At 32.7% G+C, this 22,162-nt stretch overlaps 1 protein-coding gene and 1 long non-coding RNA gene across 8 annotated transcripts in view; both read left to right on the forward strand.

Moving 5' to 3' along the window:
• The window catches only part of LOC135129139 (lachesin-like), a 252,154-nt gene that overhangs the window by 102,588 nt on the left and 127,404 nt on the right, over positions 1 to 22,162 (forward strand). The gene's annotated exons all lie outside the window — the stretch shown is intronic.
• On the forward strand, positions 3,333 to 4,884 carry LOC135129146 (uncharacterized). Its single transcript, XR_010280516.1, has 4 exons — positions 3,333 to 3,640; positions 3,691 to 3,829; positions 3,881 to 4,315; positions 4,366 to 4,884. It is a non-coding gene; the product is annotated as an uncharacterized LOC135129146 (long non-coding RNA).

Raw genomic sequence — 22,162 nt, forward strand, 5'->3', positions numbered from 1 at the left:
TGAATCAATATTCGGTGCTATATATTCAGGCACACCCCCAAGTGTAAAGATTCAGATTTTTTCAATAATACGAAACATTTTGTATGAAGTTAAGACAAAATTAGACTGTGAATGGTAGAAGAATCTGTAGACGCATTCATAAAAATATTTTTTTATTCAAAGTTAAAGTGATAATTTAAATTTTTTAAGTACTTGCTACTTAGACAAATATAAAATACGAGAGTTCGGAAGTTGCTATAAATGAGCTAATTATTTTGATATGTGTGTTTCCATATTAGCGCGGGTATAAAGTTGGGTTAGGTAGTTCTGCAATCAACCAATTATTTATTTTTATTTATACTATTTTGGTGATACCAGTTTCAGGGTTCATCCCCTTTCTCAGCCACCTCGTCAGTAAACTTATAACACTTTAAAAAAGTCAATATTTGGTTAGATTTTTAGACTTATTAGTGTTAATATTATCTGGAAAATGATGTGCTGTTTTTTGATCCTAAAATACTTGATTTTTGAACATTATTCTTGCTATACCACACGAAAATAGTATAAATAAAAATAAATAATTGGCTGAGTGTTGAACTATCTAACCTAAAATTATTTTCATCTTTTGTAGACTTTGGCCTCACAGAATCGTAGAAAACCACTTTCAAACTTACAACCCAGGCTAAAATTAACTTAATAGCAGTTATTTTAATAACAGATAAGAGAAATAAACCTAAAAGAAAAAATCATAATTATGTTATTAATTGTGAAGTAACTATTAAAAAAATCTAAAGAATGTGATGCCAAAAGTTACTTTAAATCAAATAATGGCTTTCATCCATAGAAACTTTTGGCCTCATAATTTCGGACTCATGTGCTAATATATCTTAAAGTACTAGGTACATGATTAAATCTAAAATCGGAAACCCAAAATTTGGTCAAATCGAGGCAGTAAAATTCATGTGAGGCAATATTCGGTGCTATATATTCAGGCACACCCCCAAGTGTAAAGATTCAGATTTTTTCCATAAGACGAAACATTTTCTATGAGGTTAAGACAAATATTGGTGGATTGAGAAATAAATCTAAGAAATAAATTCATAATGATGTTGTTAAGTGTAAAATACCTATGAAAAAAGATCTAAAGACTGTGATGCCAAAAGTTACTTTAATTCAAATAATAGTTTTCATCCATAGCAACATTTAGCCTCATAATTGCATGTTAGGTAACTTTCGGACTCGTGCGCTTCATATATGTGACAACAGGTAATTAACCCATCATTCCGGGCACAATTTTGTTTTTGGAACGAAGTACTAGATTAATAAATTTAAAATTGGAAACCCGAAATTTCAACACAAGCCACTGAAATTCATGAGGTGTATTATTTCACGATATGGATTCGTAAAATTTAAGGCACAGTCTCAACATTCAAATTGTAATTGATAGACTCCGGCTTTATCTAGTTAAGTAATTTTATCTTTGTTGTTCAGTAACTGATTTCTGGTTGAATTAATTTTTCTAAATGAAATATTAACATTTTTATTCACTCTATTTAGTATGTTTTTAATTTTGTAAGATAATGTTTCAATAAAATCCAGAAAATAATATCTACCTATGTCTTCCTTAGTAGCATGGTCCGTTTTGAACAACGAGCAAGATTGTTTTTTTTTTTAATTTTGTATCTTATTTTGTCAATTAGATTGTGGATTAATTTTACTTTAAAGTCATTATTTATTGCAATTTGTTTTATGGACTGAAGTTCTTTATTATAGTTTTCATGGTTTAGATTAGAATTGAACAATATTTCAATTAAAGATGCAAAAGTTGATATTTTATGAATCCATAGGTGGTTGGAAGAATTGCAAATAATGTTGTCTGTGTATGTTTTATTGGCCCAATATCTTACAAAATTAAAAACATTCTTGGAGAAATATTAAACACGAGAGGCCAAAAGTTGCTATAAACGAAGTCATTCTTTTCATCTTTAGTACACTTTGACCCCATATGGATTCATACAAAACAACTTTCAGGCTCACAGTCCAAGGAAACATTAAATTAGTAACCCTTGTTTTAAGAATACCAAATCGTCTTTCAAATATCGGCGGATTGAGAAATTAATAAATCAAAGGGACAGATTTATAATTATGTTGTTTACTATGGAGTATCTACGAAAAAAATCCAAAGACTGTGATTCCAAAAGTTAATTTAAGTCAAATAATAGTTTTTATCCATAGCAACATTTGGGTTCATAATTACTGCTCCATTAAAATATTAAACTGGTTTTTCAAATTTCGCTTGTTTCTTGGATAAAATAATATAAAATACGAGAGGCCAAAAATTGCTACAAATGTAATTAATGATTATAAAAGAGTATAAGTAATTATTTTCATCTTTAGTACACTTTTGTCACACAAATTCATACAAAACAACTTTCAGGTTCACAACTCAAGCTAAAGTTAAATTAATTGTCGTTGTTTTAAGATTATCAAATTGTGATTCAAATACCGGAAGAAAGAAAAACAAATCTAAGAAACAATTTCATGGTGATACTATTAACTGTAAAGTACCCATGAAAAAAATCTAAAGAATGCGATATCAAAAGTTACTTTATATCAAATAATACATTTCATGCATAGTAACATTTGATCTTATAATTACATGTTTCGGAATAATGAGCTTCATATCTATCATTTCAAGTACAATTTTTGTTTTTGGAAATGAAATTCCAAGTGATTAGAAAATAAAACAGAAGCTCAAAAATGTATGGAAACGATGCATGACGTTCCAAGATATTAATTCCTAAAATTTAAAGCACACCCTTAAGCAAATATCCAGATTGGCTCCATAAGTAGAAAAATAATTTAAGAGATTAACAAAAACTTGTACTGCTAATTGTAGAAGTGCCTGTACACACAACCATAAAAGTAAATTTCTTACTCCAACTTAAACTGGTATTTTAAAATTGACATGTACGCCTTTCTTGGAGAAATATAAAAAGAGAGGTTAAAAGCTGCTAAAAAATAGTAATGTTTCTTTTTTCGAAATCGCGCAGTAATGTGCTTTTTCTATGTTCAAAAATCGGCATAGAAATTAAATGCGGTGTTGTCATATTAGTATTATCTAGCTCCACAATTACATTTTACAAGGTTATAAATTGTTTTTCGGTTTAGCAGTAATTCTATACACTTTGTTAACCTTTTTTATTAGTTATTAGAAACACATATAATTTATTAACTAAATTTGCGCGTAATCTTGCAACGTCGCAACCTTTCATGGCAACGGCGGATTTCGTGAAGTGCAGCGACATTCTATGGCAGCGAACAATGTGTATCTACCACGTAACCACATAACCTGTAATAAGTTTTTGTTCGGTGCAGAAACAACCGTGGAAACAACCATGGAAAACATTATATGGAGAATATCTCATTGCATACGAGTATTTCGCTGAAAAAGAAAATTCTGTGAAATCAACATTTTGGGCTACATAGTCGTTGTTAAAATCAACTCTGTTAATATAAAACAGCATAGATATAATCTAAGTACACCAAGTTCTCAAGCAAAAAATATAGGTTATGTTTCCCAGAAATCAAATATATTTACAAGAGAAAACTTACGAAAATTTTTAACAGAGGCCCGTGATTAATGTACCTAATGTCAAAGGTAATCTCAAAGAAGGTCAATCACATTGTCTATAAAACATAATGTTTTAGGTATATTTTTTATTCGAAGTTGTAGGAGTATGTGGAATGGAAGAATTTGAACAATTTTCTTGTATCTACATAACCTATAATAAGCTTTTATTATTATTACAGAACAGATTATTAGCTTAGATGCCCATTTTAAATGAAAGTATGAAGCATACCTCTTATTTTTCGGCACTTTTAATATTTTTGCTTGCAGAAAGATCTGCAGCAATTGCAAAATAGAGATGGATAGCAATAATAACAAGCAGTTTACATGCATTCGAGCGAACTTGCAAAAACTGGCAGATAATATATCAAATTTATTACCTAAAAACTCAGCCACAGTTTATGAAAAGCGGTATGAATTTTTTTTTTGCGCAGAAACAACCATGCAAAATATATGGAGAACACCTCATTGCATACGAGTATTTCGCTGAAAAAGCAAATTCTGTGAAATCTTTAACACTTTGGGCTGCATAGTCGTAGTTAAAGTCAACTCTGTTAATAAAAAACAGCATAGATATATCTAAGTACACCAAGTTTTCAAGCAAAAAATATAGGTTACATTGCCAAGAAATCAAATATATTTACAAGAGAAGACTTACCAAAATTTTTAACAGAAGCCCGTGATTAAATGTACCTGATGTTAAAGGTGATCTCAAACAAGGTCAATCACATTGTCTATAAATCATTATGTTTTAGGTTTATTTTTTATTAGAAGTTGTAGGAGCATGTGGAATGGATAAATTGAAAAATAATGACGGCATTCAAGACAAAAACGATACGCTAATAATTAAAATTCCAACGTCTAAAACTGGCAAAGCACGAGAATTTACAAATATGTGTAAAAATATTTATCCAATTGAAATATAGTAAAAATACCTAATTTTAAGACCGCACCATACACCAGACAAATCATTATTTATACATTACATTTGGATAGTGAATGCAGCAGCAGCTGCATTGTACAAATATACCTGCAAACACACTGTAACAAATTGTGCAGACACCTCTTTTGACTAAAAGATATATATTTAACTTTATCCATACGTTGTCAACTTTGTTAATAATTGCAATCTCTAACTTCATAAGAAATATGAATAATCTACTTTGGTGTTTTATAGTAGTATTAAATGTTCATAGAATATAATTGCACTTACTACGAAGTAAGCTTTCCTAGTTTTAAGTTGTTTTCTTTTCTCTTTGATTATCTTAATTTCTTCAGCCTCTATGTGGCTGTTTTAATTCCAAAAAATTGTTTCTGAATAAACTGATTCATACCACTTTTTCTTTCTTTTACTCGAAAACAGTTTAAACTATAACTCCAAATATTTACCTACTTTAAAACGTGTCAAGCATTCGCTTGTTGTAAATGATGCAACCATAAATACAAATTTGAACACTGATATGACAGGTTTGAGGCTAGGATGTGGTTTTCATATTCTCCCATTACTTGTTGCCTAAATCTGGCGCGAGGCCAAAAGTTATTATTGACGTATATATATATATATATACAACTTGTGATTTATTTGTGCCCGTTAAACACAAAATTGTTTCCACATATCCAGTCTGGTTCGACAAGAACATGAAAAACTTATAGCATCTAAAAAACTGACACATAAACGATATAAAATCTCACATAGTCCCCTAGACTATAGATTTCTTCTGTGATCTGCGAAGTTTATGCAAAATTATGATTAATCAAGCCTAGAAGAATTAGATTTATGCAATTGAAGATGAATTACTACTATGACGTTAGGCGAGAAAATATTATACTTCCTATAATAATTTAGATATTTGTTAATCTTTTGGCGACTATTTCTCCTCCACATATTGTGATAGAAGCGTTCCATCTTTTAACGTTAATTATGATTCCAATGTGAATCTAAGCATGACCATTCTTTCTATACTCGTGATTTATGATTCCGCCTTAATATTTTGTTCTAGACATCTCGATTTTAGAAAAAAAAGTCAAAATGTTATCATAACATTGTACAATTTAACTTAAAAACAGCAAAACCAAATGCTCTGAAATCTTAAAGTCATTTTAAGGGTGTCGTAAGCATTTGTAAATCGCTGAAATAAAACTTTTATTCCGTCCAAAAAATGTCGTAATTATGTCATTTCAAAATTTTGATGAGTAAAGCTTATCTAAAATGTAGAAAATATTAGGGAGACGAGAGTTCTGATTCATCAATTATTTATACTTTCAGAATTGCTTATAGTTGCTTGCCTAATATTCACAAAATTTTGGAAGCACTGTCCTGTTGTTACAGTTTACCTATCCAAATTGATATTGATATTGAAAAACCCACCTAAAGCTTATGCATGTTTCTAAACCTGTAATTTCAAAGTCCACATTTTAATTTATTAATTTTATATTTTATCATTTTTACAAGAAACTAGATTGTTTGAATACACTTCAGGGGCGAGGGAAATTTTGTGTGCATAACTTTGGACTATTTTTTTCAGTTTTCAACAGCAGTATAATAACTACATAAGTTTAACACTAATACAAGTTATAAAATTTGTATCGACATTAGATACTGTGTCGGCCATGGAATTCCGGAGTTTCTTGACGTTTTTAAAATTGGAAATATTAGTGGCTGTTGCTTGAGGGTCTGAAATGAACTTCTTTCAGTATCACTGGACACCTAAGAAACAGCTAAAATTCGTAACTAACTAACCTACTGCAGACTATAATTATGGTGGACAAGAGTAATAGCACAGAACCTTAATACATATTTGGTTATTTTTCTACACTTTTTTTTCGTAACTTCAACGAGACTATATATATATTATATTGTTGGACTAAATTTGTATGTACAAACGAAGGAACATGCTCTCCAAGTTCCTAAAGGATTTTTAAATCAGAATAGTTGCTGTTTTTTGTTGACCCCATCAACATCTTATCGAATTTTCCACCACTGTTTTTTATACAAATTCGTATAAAATTAATTTTATGCGGTAATTTTTATTTTAATGTCATTTCAGTATTGTACGGACAAGTTTTGTATGGTATGATTCCTGAAAAGTATTGTATATAGACACTTATCTCATTACAAACGTGTTTTATTGAAGGTTAGTGTGCGTTCAGCAAAATATTTTACTGCAAAAGTTAGCTAAGTACTGTGTAAATAGCGGTACAGATTTTTTTTCTGTTCTCGCCTCAACCCCTGTCTAACTGACTAATGCCCACAGCCTCCCTTCATTTCATCGAGCATGTATCAAAATCTCGACCCATAAAACTGTAATGCCCCTATTTACAACTGCCTTAATGAAATAAAATGTTGTAATATAGCAAATAAAAATTAAATTATGAACAGCTCATTTCCGATTTATTAAGACGAACATAACTTAATCTCATCGCAATTTTTTAAGTTGCTCCAAATTCTCTTTTCTCTAAAAAACACGTGTGCATCCAGTTCGTTGCTCCTACAAAGATAAAATTGTATCAAGTCTGTGATTACAAATTAAGTGAACGAGATGCAGTAACGAATAGAATTAATCTTTAGTGTAAATAACGAAGAAAAAATACACGCGCAAGGATTTAAGCGTGTATAATATGTATAAGCCGTATTTTAACCCGGAGCGGATTTGCGCAACATCCCTCATTTTAAAACTTTCCTTACACATTCCATTCGAAAGAAAAGTTTGTAGGCACGGTATTTTTATGTAGGTTGTCTGTGGATAATGTGATATCGTGCATGCGTTTAATATCATTTTATATAATTTATAATATATAATACCTTGATAAGAATTAAATTTGGAGGAAGCAATACATGACAAACACATAACATATATGAAAGTAATGTAAGAAAAAGTTTATCAAAAATCCGATTCCTAGGGATAATTTGATTCACCCAGGATGAGACATGATCTGAGTTTTAAGTGAGTTAGATTCATTTCCCACTGAAATAAATTCATTTAGATAGATCCGGCCCCACATTTAGGCCGTCGTTTTGTTTATAGATATTGCGATCTTATATTAGGATCACAAGGGAATGCGAAACATAAAATCTAGTTTCGTACTTATCATTTTCCTTCCACTACCTTGACCTGGAAACGAGGTAAATATTTTTTTTAATACTGTAAATTAGTAGATTTAAGTAATCCAGTTGTGTACTCTGGCTATTAACACGTTTCATATTTTGATTTTTGTCCTTGTAAATATATAGATCATGTCAAAAACACCTAGAAATTAATTACTCTGCGAACACCGTACATTACAACAGTTATATCGCTAAATGCAGCTCAGTACAAATTACTCTCATCTTCTCTTTCTCCAACACGCACCTTCTTGTCCTGCCACGTAAAATCTCCTTCGTCATTCTCAGTAAAAAAACAATTGGCATTGTCTGATGTCGGCCATCCGAGCTAGCTCTGCAATATTATTTCTGGCCGTAAAACATAACCCGGTGGTTGAAGGCATACCAGTTTATGGACTATATCTCTATGTTATGACAGCAGGATACAGACGAACAGCCGGATAAATCGGTTGAGGTGGAAATTGGAACGTAACCCATGTAACATAATCTCTCTTCACTGTTCCACTGTTGTAAATTATATGAACTGGCTGTGTCACACCAACTTTGCTTCCGCCGGAATTTAATTCAGACTTCTTTTGCGGCGTGAGTGTAACAGGCAGACAAATTTCAACAAGGCTGGCGTTTATCATCCTGCTAGAGAAGTGGCGAAGTATGTGAAAATTTCTCAAAATAATGTCAATAACGCTTTCCAATACATGTGAGCAAAAAAAAAACTATATACATACTATTAAAGCAATTATACAGTATTTTTTTTACCAACAAGAATCTATAAAAATTATGAAAAATCAAATGTTGGGATTGGGCCTACAAAAAAACAATTTATTTATTATTATTTCTTTTCCGTTTTTAATGTTTCCTAATGTGTTACTGAGTAACTTAACCTAAATCAAAACAAACCTGAAGACGTTATATTTCTTAACTTTTATTTCCAATTTTAAATAAAGAATTTTATCCCATTTTTTTCTAAAAATTGATCCGACATAAATACTTATTACTGCTATCTTGAATACTGAATAATTGAATTCTTATTTAGATTATGCCACATATTTATATCGCAAACGCTTTTATTTAATATATTTGCCAACAGGTCCAGATTTTGAAGTAGGCATGACACTAATTACAAAATTTAATAATAATGACAATAACAGTAATAGTCTTTATTGAATTTTTTTTCCATAATTTAATTCAAAATGTTAACTTTAGAGAAACATAAGTATAATGCATCTTCTTCCACTTAACTTCACAATATCTTGTTGAAACAAAAATTAATATGAAACCACACATCTAATTTAAAAAAAAAAATCGAAGGTTATTTGGATAAATCTTCCCTCGCCCCTAAAGTGCAGTCGAATAAAAAATGAGTACAGCTTCGAAAATTGATCAAATTCAAATTTTTAAATTTTATTTATTTTTTGGTGATGACCCCTATGAGCTAAAATTAATTAATGTGTGGATCCTTAAAGTACAGATAAAGAAGCATCGTATAAATACGTACGTTTCCAGTTAGTTGTCTCATATAAAAATTTATTGTTGACGTCATTAACATTTTAGCAAGGACACGTAATGAATGTGAATTTAATTTTACTAGAGGAGAGGCGGTGATTGTGGAATACCCTTTTTGTTCTTGCTTGCAGAAAAAAAATGTTTCAACAAAAAATCATGTAACTATGTCAAATGATAGGCTAATTATTATTCTATAAACCTCTCAGAAGATTTTTTTCAATTATGGATTTTTGTTCGATATATAACAAATTTTGTACTTTTATGTAATTTTCGGGGGTCGAGAAAATGGGTGGCTATTGTGGAATACCGCCAAAAATCTCACATTATCATACAAAGGTACATGGAAATGATGAAATATTTGGATTGTTTTATTAAAAAATAATAGATTAATTAAAATTAATAAATAATTCTCAATTTTATTTACTTTGGCCAACTGGTAAGCAATTGAACGCACATCTTTCCTCGTTAGGCCAAAAAATTTCGAGTCCATAGTTAACAGATATTGAACAAGTTCTTCTTCTAGTTCAGGAGGTAGGACAGCTTTCCTGCCTAATTTTTCTTTCTTAATTTCCTTGTTTTTTTTAACATATCTATATAAAGTCGTTCTAGGCACATTGAAATATTTGGCTGCCCGCAAAAAGCCCATTTTTTTACTTTTTACAGCTACGGCAGCTTTTTCCATATCGCTTTCGGACCATAGTTGTTCTTTTTTGACTGACATAGTCCTTAAAATACAGGTAATATTAGAATTAACTTAAAACCGGTTAATGTGGAATAGTCCACATTACCGTACTAGTCAGTATTCCACATTAACGCAACGAGCCTACGAACGATTTTTATTAAAAAATAATAGTAATACCGCATAAATAAATGTTAAATGAGATGGCATTTAACTGTTGATTAGAGACCTATTCTGTATGACAATATCTATGACTTTTATAACACTTATATGAAAAATATAAAGTAAAATTGAAACTTACCAAAACTTTTCTACTGCGCAGAATATACAAATAAATTAATTCTTAGGTTATGTTCACAGTTAAAGCAGGTAACTGCAGCTGTGCATTATTATGCACCAAAGGGTATTTGAGTTATGCCAGCAGAACACAGATAGCGCTGTCAATTTTTTCAAAATAGTGGTATTCCACATTATCGCCCTATTCCACAATCACTGCCTTTCCTCTACCATAATACTTTACATAATCCGGAAGACAGAGCAAATGCGTTTGCCCTATACCATTGCTTTGGAACTTCTCCAAAGTATTTGACACTATTCGTCAAAAAATTCTATTATTTACATAATCTTCACAATCGCGTACATGAATCCCAGCATGAATTTCTTAGTGGTGGCTCTACAGTGACCAATTCATGCTACTTCACCCAATTTGTGTCCACCAGCTTTGACAATAAGTTCCAAGTGGCCGTAATCTATACGTATTTTTCGAAGACCTTCGACAAACTGAGTCATGACGTCTTGTTATTATTATTATTATTATTATTATTATTCTTATATATTCGACAGGGCGAACCCCATTTATGGAATATATTTCTGTTTAATTCAAACCGATTCAAACTTTAATTTCTTAATGGTACACATATTTGTATTAAAAATGTCTACCTGACGGTTAAGCCAGTTACCTATGTAACACAATCTGTACACGGGTGAAAACTTCAGAACATTCGTTCTAGGTGTTGGTAACGCAAATAACTCCGGTTTTCTAGATATAAGTAATCTAGGACTTCCATTAAAACATATTCTTCTCAATATGTCATGACAATCTAATCTGTTATTAACAACCTTATAAATAGTGAGTGCCAAAAATAATTTGTTACGGTTTTCTAATGCTGTCATAGAATATCTCTCCAAAAGTATAATTTGTGGAAATCCAACTGGAGGATACGTTCTCTCCTCTCTAAAATACAGATATTTAAGGAATCTACGCTGCACCTTTTCAATATTGTTTATATGTATATTATAGTAAGGGAACCAGACCACATTTGCGTATTCCATTTTGGTTCTTACCAGTGCAATAAAAAGGGAAATTAACGTATTTGTATTCACAAAATCCTTTGAATTTCTGAGTATGTAGCCAAGGGACCTAAAGCACGCAGAGACTATATAATCGAAGTGAGCAATAAAAGACAATTTACTGTCAAACTTAACTCCTAAGTCATGAACAATGTTTGGTCTCGAGACTAACTCACCGAATATGCTGTAATCAAAATAGATAGAATTTTTCATTTTAGAGAAAGACATAACGTAGCATTTTGTTTTATTGACTGGCAATTCATTAACTTTGCACCAATTTAAGACTTGATTTAGGTTGCCATGTAACTTCACACAATCTGCCGTTGACTTCACTTTTGTGAATATTTTTAAATCGTCCGCATATAGTAAATAATCAACATTCAGGATGTGACTTATATCATTGATAAACACGGAAAACAGAAGTGGCCCCAACACCGACCCCTGTGGCACTCCAGAAGTTGGAAATACATCCTTTGATGAGCATCCACTGCAATAGACAAACTGTTTCCTAGCACAAAGATAAGAGTGAAAAACCTTAAGTAGCGCTGGTGAGAATCCAATGACACCAAGTTTATACAACAAAATATTGTGACTTATTTTGTCAAAGGCTTTCGAAAAGTCCATGTAAATGACATCCGTCTGACCGCCCTCATCAATTGACTCACTTAGGAATTGAGTTAAAGACACTAAATTTGTCACTGTAGACCTGCCATGCATAAATCCATGTTGGTTTTCAGAAATATTACTTTTTAAGTGAAAATAAATGTTATTAAAAATCACCATTTCAAAGATTTTAGCGAAATTATTTATTAAAGCAATTGGTCGATAGTTTTCGATAGCCTTACGATCTTGTTGGTGAAGCTGCTGAATATATATTGGTTTATCAGGTCATCTAGTTCTGCCAATGTATTCTTATTTGTCATCAAGATTTCAGTATGTTAAACATCATGCATATGAGTCGGATAAGAGAACTCGGTAGCTTCAGGCGTTTTACAAAGCGCTATTTTATATTTGTAAGTGATTGTCTGAAACTCCAGGAAGAACTAGACATCATTATGGGTTGGAGTAAACTTAACAACTTACCTGTAAACAATGACAAATACTGTATTATGTCAGTGACAAATAAAAATTATGGCATAGCTTACTGCCGAAGGATCTGTGTTATTAAAACTTGATTCATGTACAGACATGGGAATCATCTTCATTGTCAAATTTATCTTTTTGCACTCATGACCTTTTTTGATAGCTTTCGCGCATTCACCAGAGTGCAGGAGGTCGAACTTCCCGCACACGTGCATTTAACTTTCCGTTGCCATGGTAACCTTAAAATACTCGGGTAGTGTCAACATTGTGACGTGTTGACGGCGCTGTCAATGCCGTTGTTTATAAATAACTCACAGTTAATCTCTTCAGTTTAAAGGTTTATTCGTTGCAAAAAATATTGTACACAACACGTTCGTGAGCCTGCTTCCCGCATTCACGCAAATGCGTCACTCCCTTCGGTCGTGCCGCAAACAAGCGTTCATGCGGGAAGCAGGCTATCCCGAACTAGTTGTGTAAATTACTATTTCATACCACATTATATTCGAAATATAATCACTTATAATACCATAAGTAGTCAAAGTTTTGTCGAATACTTTTGCGGTGGTATTTAAATCCAAGCGTAATGCCCATTCGTATATACGACTTAACTTTGACTACGTATGGGACTATTTCATGAATCAACAATTTTTCAGATTAAAATCCAACCAAAAAGTAAGAAAAATTAAGTTACACATGCCTTCATTTCCATTATCAACAGTTTTTTAATAATAATAATAATAGTTTTATTGTCCAACAGGTTTCCCTAATAATAGGACAAATCTAAATAAATATGTACATATTATAATCAATACCAGAATAATAATATTAATAAAAAAAAAATAATAATAATAATATAAACATAATTCCGAGTATAACTAATTTAAATAAAAAATATCAGCCACATATCGGTCAGCACATCGACACATCGTGGTAATTGGCGAACGACGAAGGAGATTAGTTCGAGCAGCGGAGATGTGAAAGGTGTTGATATATCTCGATGCTGGCCGAGGAACATTAAATCTAACCTGTGATAATAAATCAGGACAATCAATTTTGTTATGAATAAGCTTACACAAGAAGTTAGCCGCATGTAGATCCCTTCGAATCGACAAAGAGGACACCTTGTGTCGTTAGAGAAGACTTTCCATCTCAACACCTCTGGCCGGATAATTACCACTAATTTTGAATGAAAGAAACTTCAAAAATTTCCTGTATACTTTGTCAAGAAGCATGTGCTGACACATGTATATGGGATACCATACTAATGACGCATACTCTAATTTAGGTAGAACATATGCAAAAAAGAGGGATTTAATCACATCTATATTGTTGAAAAATTTTGACGTTCTCATGACAAACCCCAAAGATTTATTTGCAGCATTGCAAATATTGGTAACATGAATATCAAAAGTCAAACAGCTATCAAAAGTAACTCCAAGATCTTTAATTGATGTTTTTCGTTCTAACAGTGTACCTCCTATTGAATAAGAAAAATCAATGATATGAAGTTTTCGACAAAATGAAATGTAGCAACATTTAGTACTATTAATAATAAGTCTATGTAGATAGCACCACTCAACGATTTTCGTAAGTTCACCTTGTAAAAGCTCAGCATCATAAAGACTTGATATTATGGAATAAATTTTCAGATCATCAGCATAAGCTAAGAAACAGCAGTTTAAAGATTCAAGCAAGTCATTAACAAACAAATTAAAAAACAGGGGTCCAAGATGAGAACCTTGTGGAACCCCAGAAGTCGAGGTGAAGGGAAAAGATGAGAAACCATTACAAAAAACATAGTTGGTGCGATTGGTCAGATAGGATTCAATTAGCTTCAGTAGAGTTGATGAAATTCCATATCTATTCAGTTTCAGTAAAAGAATGTCATGTAGAATAACATCAAAAGCACGGGAAAAATCCGTGTAAATTACATCAACCTGCTCCCGTTTATCAAGTGATTCGCTAAGATCCTGTTGCAGAACAGCAAGATTCGTCACTGTAGATCTTCCAGTTCTAAAGCCATGTTGCCCCGTACTAATAAATGAACGAGTGTTATCATAAATAACATCATAGAGTACAATCTCAAAAATTTTTCCAAAATTACTTAATATAGATATAGGTCTATAGTTTCCTAGAAATGAAGAATCACCTTTTTTAAAAACTGGACTAATTCTAGCCGTTTTCCAGCGATTCGGAAAAGTACTAGTCTTAAGCGCAAGGTTTATTAGTACAGACAAAGGTTTAGCAAGCACAGTTCTGCAATCCCGTATCAGAAAACTGGGAATCAAATCATCTCCACTAGTATGCTTATTGGGTAGTTTCGCCATTACAGCTAACAACATCTCAGGAGTTACAGATGAAATTGAGAAACAATTGTTATTCAAAGCAGACGTCAACTGCCCAGCAAGGGAGGTATTGTTACTTTTACTAAATACACTAGCAAACGTTCTAGCAAATGCATCAACTATTTCCTTGGGGTCTGAATAAAGCGTTCCATCATCATCAGATAACTGACTAGGAATCCTAGAAGTACCGTTCTTGGAATGTAAGAATTTCCATAAAGAAGCAGGATTAGATTTAATTTCCTTTTGCATACGATCGAGATATTCATTATAAGAGTTTGTTAAAAGATTTTTTACAAGAGATCTTAATCGTTTGAATTCATTGTAGTGTCGACAATCTTTTGTTTTTATCCATTTCTTCCTGTAATAGGCTTTTAGTTTAATATATTGTTGAATGTTAGAGGATACCCAAGGAGGAAATTTAGATGAATAAACACCAACAAAGGGCACAGAAACATTCATTAAGTTGTACAAATGAGAATAAAATTGTTCAACTGCAAAGTTAATATCTTCCAGATTATCAAGGAACGACCAATCCGATTCAAAAATATCCTTATATAAACGAACAAAGTTGGCACGTCGAAAGTTATAACTTCTATTTGTTGATACAGGAAAAGGTGAAAAATCAGCTGACGTGATTGAAAAATGTATATGAAGAGCCGGATGATGAGGATCTTCACGTACTAACGCAGGTAAACACTGGAACACTACTGCATTAGTGTCGTGGCTAGAGAGAACTAAATCAAGCAATCTACCATTGCTGTTTTTAACAGAATTAACTTGTGTAACCTGCACGACACTACATAAATCCTTGACAATTCTCGATTTACGACAGTTCGTAACATTAACATTTGAAAATTGAGGAACATTGATATCCCCAACCAAAACCACCCGATGATTAATTAAAATCATTTCGAGAGCGTTAAAAAACAATTCAAAATCCTCTAATGATATATCAGGAGGAACGTACAAAGCAACTAAAAGGAAATTGGAGGAGCCAATAAAACAGTTACATATTATAATATCAATTAGCGGAACTAATTCAATGAGATTATTAGTATCGATAACAACATATTTAAATGTATTAGAAAAAGCAACTAGAACGCCACCCCCTCTGGATCGACCAAGCAGTGAAAACATGCGGTCACGACGAACAACGTTATAGTGAGGAGGAAACAGTTCAGAACTTAAAATATAATTATTCAACCAAGTCTCACTGATAACTATAATATCAAATGAAAAGTCACAGACACTAACATAGAACGACTGAGTTTTAGACGAAAGACTTCTAGCGTTTTGATATTATAAATTATAGGAGTAAGATGTAATACTTCTGTTGGACGTAACTAGTTTTCCAAGGTGACAATACTAGGGATACCATTACGATAACGTATTTTCAAATTATTTTCCCCATTAGCTACTCGCTTTTCCAAATCACATTTAACAGCCTTAAACACATTAATCTGCATTGGAGTACGATCTCTGGATAAGTTAATATGCGACCACTTCTCAAGTGATTTTAAAACTCTAATTTTTTTACAATCATATCAACGTCATTAGGGCAAGTAACCTTAACTTTAATAGGGCGTGCCCTGTCACTTTTAGTAATATCAAATTTACCTAAGCGAACAGGTGGTAAAATTTCTGTGTTGACTTTTAATTCGTTTAGTAAATCATGTACTAAATTCGTATCAGCTACAATTTGTTGATCTTTCGACACACAGTTCTCAATAACATTGTAAATAATAAGGTTGCATTCACGTTTTTTACGTTCTAAAAGCTCATTTATAATTTTTTCAGTTTCAATAAATGGAATATTACTGGTGGTTATATTAGTAGGTGCAGATGGAATAATATTATTAATATTTTTCTTTAATTCCTTAATTTCCGCTTGTAAGTTATCAATCATAGCAATAAGTTTCGGAATTTGTTGTACTCCTAGCTCACATGTAGCACAGATGTACTTTAAACGTCTAGTAGACGATCTTAATGCAAAACATTTTAATTCTTGAGCAGAGAGCTCAGAGCAGGAAGAATGTATGGGTCTATTGCAACAATCACACTTTATGAAAGAATCAGATTTATCATCAATTGCAGTTTTGCATTTAAGGCAAAGCATGATTGCGCAATTATGTAAAAAAGAAGAGAGGTAAAAGAAAAACGGATAAAATCAACGGGGACACTCTTCACATTCACGGGGTCTATCGTGAATGACTAACTAAACGAACAAGAGGACCACGGATAGGACAAATCTATTAAGACAATAAAGGCAGGTTTTTACCTCGGTTAAATAGTACTGATACAAAGTAAGAAGGTTTAAGGTTAAGTGAAAAAGTAATGTGATATTAAAAAAAAACAATGCAAAAGAAAGAAAAACATGTGAACTTACGTGATAAGTCACTTATAATTAGTTGAAAATATTACAGATATTAAGAGAAACTCACTAGAAACAAAACAAAGAGAATGAGCCAATGAGCACACGTCCGTCTAGTTTAGCGTTCGGAACAAGAGTTTTTGATGTTATTCTGTGATTTCAACATGCAAATGCAAGAAAAGAGATTTGGGTCAAAATCAGAAGAAGAAATAGATGCCGAGATATCCAAAAGCATACCATGGAACACAAAAAAATCACGCGACTGGGTATAGCGGCAATTTTCCAGCTTTTTGAAAGAAAAGGGCTACAGTTTGGAGCAATCTACTTCTCCTGAGAGTTTAAATACTATTTTGAAAAGTTGGGCCTTTAACATGAAAGAAAAGATGGTACTGATTATATTAAACACATGTTTAATACAACAGCGAAGTAAAGAAAAATATTTCAATCAGTGGAATATTAAAATAAATCCATATTTGCAACTCGACGATGAACATCACAAATCAATTATTAATAAAATACGAAATAATTCAGTTAATCAAGTAAACAATACTGTAAATGATAGAACTAAAAGTGAAGCTTCTTGTTTATTACAAAACTGTACGAATGTAACATTTTCAAATTGTACATTTAATGTTACTGAGAAATAAATACATTAATTTGTCATCGACTTTCTTTTGTTAAAAATTGTCGTTTGAATACCTTCCTGGGAAGATATATCCAGTACAATACATTATAACCCTCGTTATAACCATAGTAACGCCCACACAAAGTACAATTTTTATTGGCTCTTTTTAAGCAATTGACAGATGAATGGAGTAGTCACCAAAGCTTTTAAAAATCTTGGCTTTATAATTAGGTCTCCCTTATGTGATCCAGATTAGAATATCCAAGCGTCCTGTGGACACCGTCATCTCAAATTTATGTTGAAATTTTTGACGTACAAGGTTGATGATGTATAATCCTGTCAAAAGAACTCAACATTGTTGTTTCTTAAAAAAATTATGAGATCGATTGCTCACAACTGCTAAATCATATCTGTTTTGCGGAATGGGACTATTTGGCGCCGCCAACTTGGCGCGGCCAACTTGGCGCGGACGACTTGGCGCGGACGACTTGGCGCGAGCCATTTTGGCGCAAAGCCAACTTGGCGCAGGGACACTTTGGCGCGAGTACGTCGGTATATAATATAAAAGATAGTTCTTGTTCGTACTGTGGTTAGCATCCAGATGTAGGCAACCAAATACACAGTTTCATTCGCACAAATTCCAATAACTAAATGATCCACGGAGCAAGAAGTTCCACGTTTAAGAGTATGTTTATAATGGGGTGCAGGGCGCGAAACGCCCGTGTGTCCATTAAAAAGTCGACATTACCCCTCCACGCGTTGGTGACTATAAAAATTATGTTATGCTAACAACGGCTGCAATTTTTGTATATTTATATCTATTTTTCTTGGTGCGAGTTCATCTGCGCCAAGATGACCCGCGCCAAGATGGCTTGCGCCAAAGTGTCCCTGCGCCAAGTTGGCTTTGCGCCAAGTCGGCCGCGCCGAATTGTCCTAGACCGTTTGTTTTGGCATCCTAAATGTTATTCTCATTATCTACCATCAACAATTTTATCTGGCAAAGCACGTATCTATTAATATTAAAAAATGTTCGCCCTTGTATGAAATGTGCATGCTCTAATTATCATATGAATCATAATAACTTCGATTTAGACTATTTTATTCACACTTATATTATCCAATTACAACTAAGAATGCTAAGAATGAAAATCTATTATTCTCCAAAAACTGCTTCCTAGGAGAGAGTTTTTCTATTTTAAATTTCCAGATTTGAGAATAGTTATTTACGTAAAAGTCAAGAAAATAGATCATTTTATAATTTTTTTATTTTTATTGATTAACGTTACCCAACAGGCCGGAGGCCCAATTACAGGGTAACGGGGGACATACACAACACCCAGAGCAGGGCTGGAATCGAACCCACGTCTAGCGGGCAAGCGCGATGCTACCTAATCCACCCGGGTCCTCTGCTACTGGCAAGGAGCGTTATTGAAATACAGGGTTCCTATAAATGATTATAGGGTCGCAGTAGGTCATGTAAAAGGCATTAAGTGTGGTGCAGAATTTGCTTCCTGATACTTCCAAAGAGCTATACGACCGTGAATATCAACTGTTTAAGCAATGAATGAGGGACAGGTCAACAGACGTTGTTTGTGGATCAGGGAGCTGACATGACTACGCTTAAAAGGTTTGGTGGATGGTCCTCTGATAAAGTTGCAACAGGCTACGTGGAAGATTCTTTAGAGCAGAAGATAAAAATTGCCCGAAAAATACTAGTAGATTCTTCTGTCAGTGTGTCTTCATGTGATGTGGAAAATGGTGTGGAAACGGCGACGAAGGAGAACTACTCCGTTGAACCATCGACTGGTTCTGCATCAGTTTTTGAATTTCATAAATGCGTTGTACATTTTCATAATAAATAGTGGTTTATTAGTAAATTCGTAAAGCAATGAAACCAGTATCTTATTCGATGATATATTGATGTATTTTAGCAACGCCAAACATTGCTAATAATAGTCTGAACATAAGCAGGTATAAGAGAAAAGTAGCCGAGTATTTTAGGGATCAGAGTCATGTGTTACAATTTTTCTGAAACCGTTAATTACAGCAAAAATTAATTTTAATTTTAATACTTAAGTCTGTTTTTCTATAAATATATATGTAGTGGTGCATTTTATTCGTTTCTAATTAAGCTACAAAAATAAAATTAGTAAATAAACAAAAACTGTCATTTTTGCATTTTTTGTGTCCAAGTTTTTTGCAATGGAAATATTTGGGACGGATTCCTTATCTAAGAAGCGAGAATAAAGGCGATGATGGACCTGCTACTAAAAAAAATCAAAAATGGGGTAAGTACAATGTGGTTTATCAAGCTTTTGAAGATTGGTATAAAGCTAATGGAAAAAAAAGCTTATTGCGTATTTGAAAACACAAGTTGACGGATATCAAGCCTAAAAATCAAGAGTTGCTGAGTGTTGGAAATGTGGCAGTTAGTGAAGAAAATATTAGCTCTTTGTCTAGCATTAACATGTGCAGTCTACAACTGTAAATATTAATATTAATTAAATAAAGTTTAATTAAAAACGTTTGAATATTTCCCTGCCTAGGCAATTGCGGCGCGAAAACGGTACTTTGGCTCTGATGAATGCTATGAATCGTGTCGAAAGAATCAATTTGGAACAATTCGAGAATATTACAAGGAACAGTGTTTCAAAGCAAACTCTTCAATAAAAAAAATCGATTTGAAAACAATTTATAACATTTTGTGTGAGTTAGAAGTCAATACAAACGAAGCTTGAATTAGCCAGCATTTGAAGCTACGGGTTTTCAACATGAGAAAGACTAATGCAACGGAATATACAGAAGGGTTGTGAAAGTATTGCGGAACGTAACTGCAAAGTTAATTCAAGAAAAATATGTTAATGTTAATGTAAAAATCGATCCACTTACGGATATCATATTTAAAAGTACACGAGATGCTTAAATGCTAAACTAACAGAACTTCAAGCAATACCTGACAAACGTAAATCCCATGCAACGGCACTGAGTATAAACAAAGTATTTAAAACGTATCATACACAGGATTAATATTCTCCATCTGATCTACAAAATAAATATATCACATTGCTGCTTACGAGTTGGGCTGGAGAGGTGAAGATGAATATCATACTTTACAAAAGAAACTGGCAGTTATCGGAACCAGAAGGTTAGAATACTAAATGATTTACCAAACATGGTAAATGTGGATATGTGTCTCATTAGATTATACACAAAGTTGCTAGGGCATCGATCAGATAATATTAAAACTGACAGAGTTTTCTTGTAAATAGTGCAACACTTTTCCAGATTTGTTCAAAATTTATTTGATTCGTTACCTGTTATTGTTAAGCTTTTTATTTATTGTCATTATTTAAATGGTTTATTAAACTATTCTTTTCAAAACCGTCAGCTGTTGTTTTAAATAGTAAATATTATTATCAGATGATAAGAATAAGCAGACCCTCGCTTTTTCATCTAGTAGCAGTAGAACATGTCATTTTATTAAGATTGAGAGATTTTAGTAATAAAACCTCTTAAAAATCGACCGGCACTAGCATCCTCATAAACTATTTTGTGCAATTTAGGTATCTATTCCGTTTAATTTGTCCTAAAATAATCTCTCACACTGGATAAAATGATTCAATTTGAGTTGTTCAGTGATTTCTGACTAAGGTTCGTACAGTGTAGACTGAACTCAAACATTTAAAGCATTTATGGCTTCACACCAATTTGACTCCCATTATAATTCAATAGGCCGTTACAGCTGGACGTCTTAAACCCGCTCACCGATACCTACCTGAAAAGACCTTTTCTGGTAAAAGCACAGGGCAGGACTGAGTTTTGCATTTACCGACAACCGCGCCTTTCGATTTTTTTATTTTAGGTAAAAACAAAGTAACGTTGTACTCAATCATTTTTTATTACAACAAATTAGTTAGAATTTTGACATACACAACTATTTACTTATTAACTACTACTGCTTATTTATTGAACGAAATAATCACTGTCATCACCACTCGACTCTTCTCAATGTATTATTTTTAATATAACAGCAATATGAATGTACCCTCCGGATTTGAAAAAAAGGACGGTGATATCGTCAAAATTATTTGATTTATCAAAAAACTTAGTGGACCAGTTTTCTATAATTGCGATCGTACTTATTAAAGATTTTATGTTTTTTGCTTTCAGTATCTTAATAATATTTTCAAATGTGCAGAATAATGATTAAATAATAATTAAGGTACGGAAGAAACGTTAAAAACAAAATTACTCTTAGTCCGGTTCTTCGCGTCTCGGCCGTCCCTGGCACGTGGCATGGTTTACATTTACTAAGTTTTATAAAAGGTCGTCTGTAAAGTACTTTAAACTTCAAAGCCATAAATACCTTAAATGTTTGAGTCCAGTCTACCGAGTCGCACGCCTCCTGACGCTCGACGCTTAAAACAAAATACAAATTACTGTCATAAAAATTACTAATACAAGAAAAAAAAGTGGTGAAAAAAGTAATGAACG

Source organism: Zophobas morio, unplaced genomic scaffold (genome assembly GCF_036711695.1).
Source record: "Zophobas morio isolate AGI-343-1 ecotype UQ-CSIRO unplaced genomic scaffold, CSIRO_AGI_Zmor_V1 ptg000014l, whole genome shotgun sequence".
Taxonomy (NCBI): domain Eukaryota; kingdom Metazoa; phylum Arthropoda; class Insecta; order Coleoptera; family Tenebrionidae; genus Zophobas; species Zophobas morio.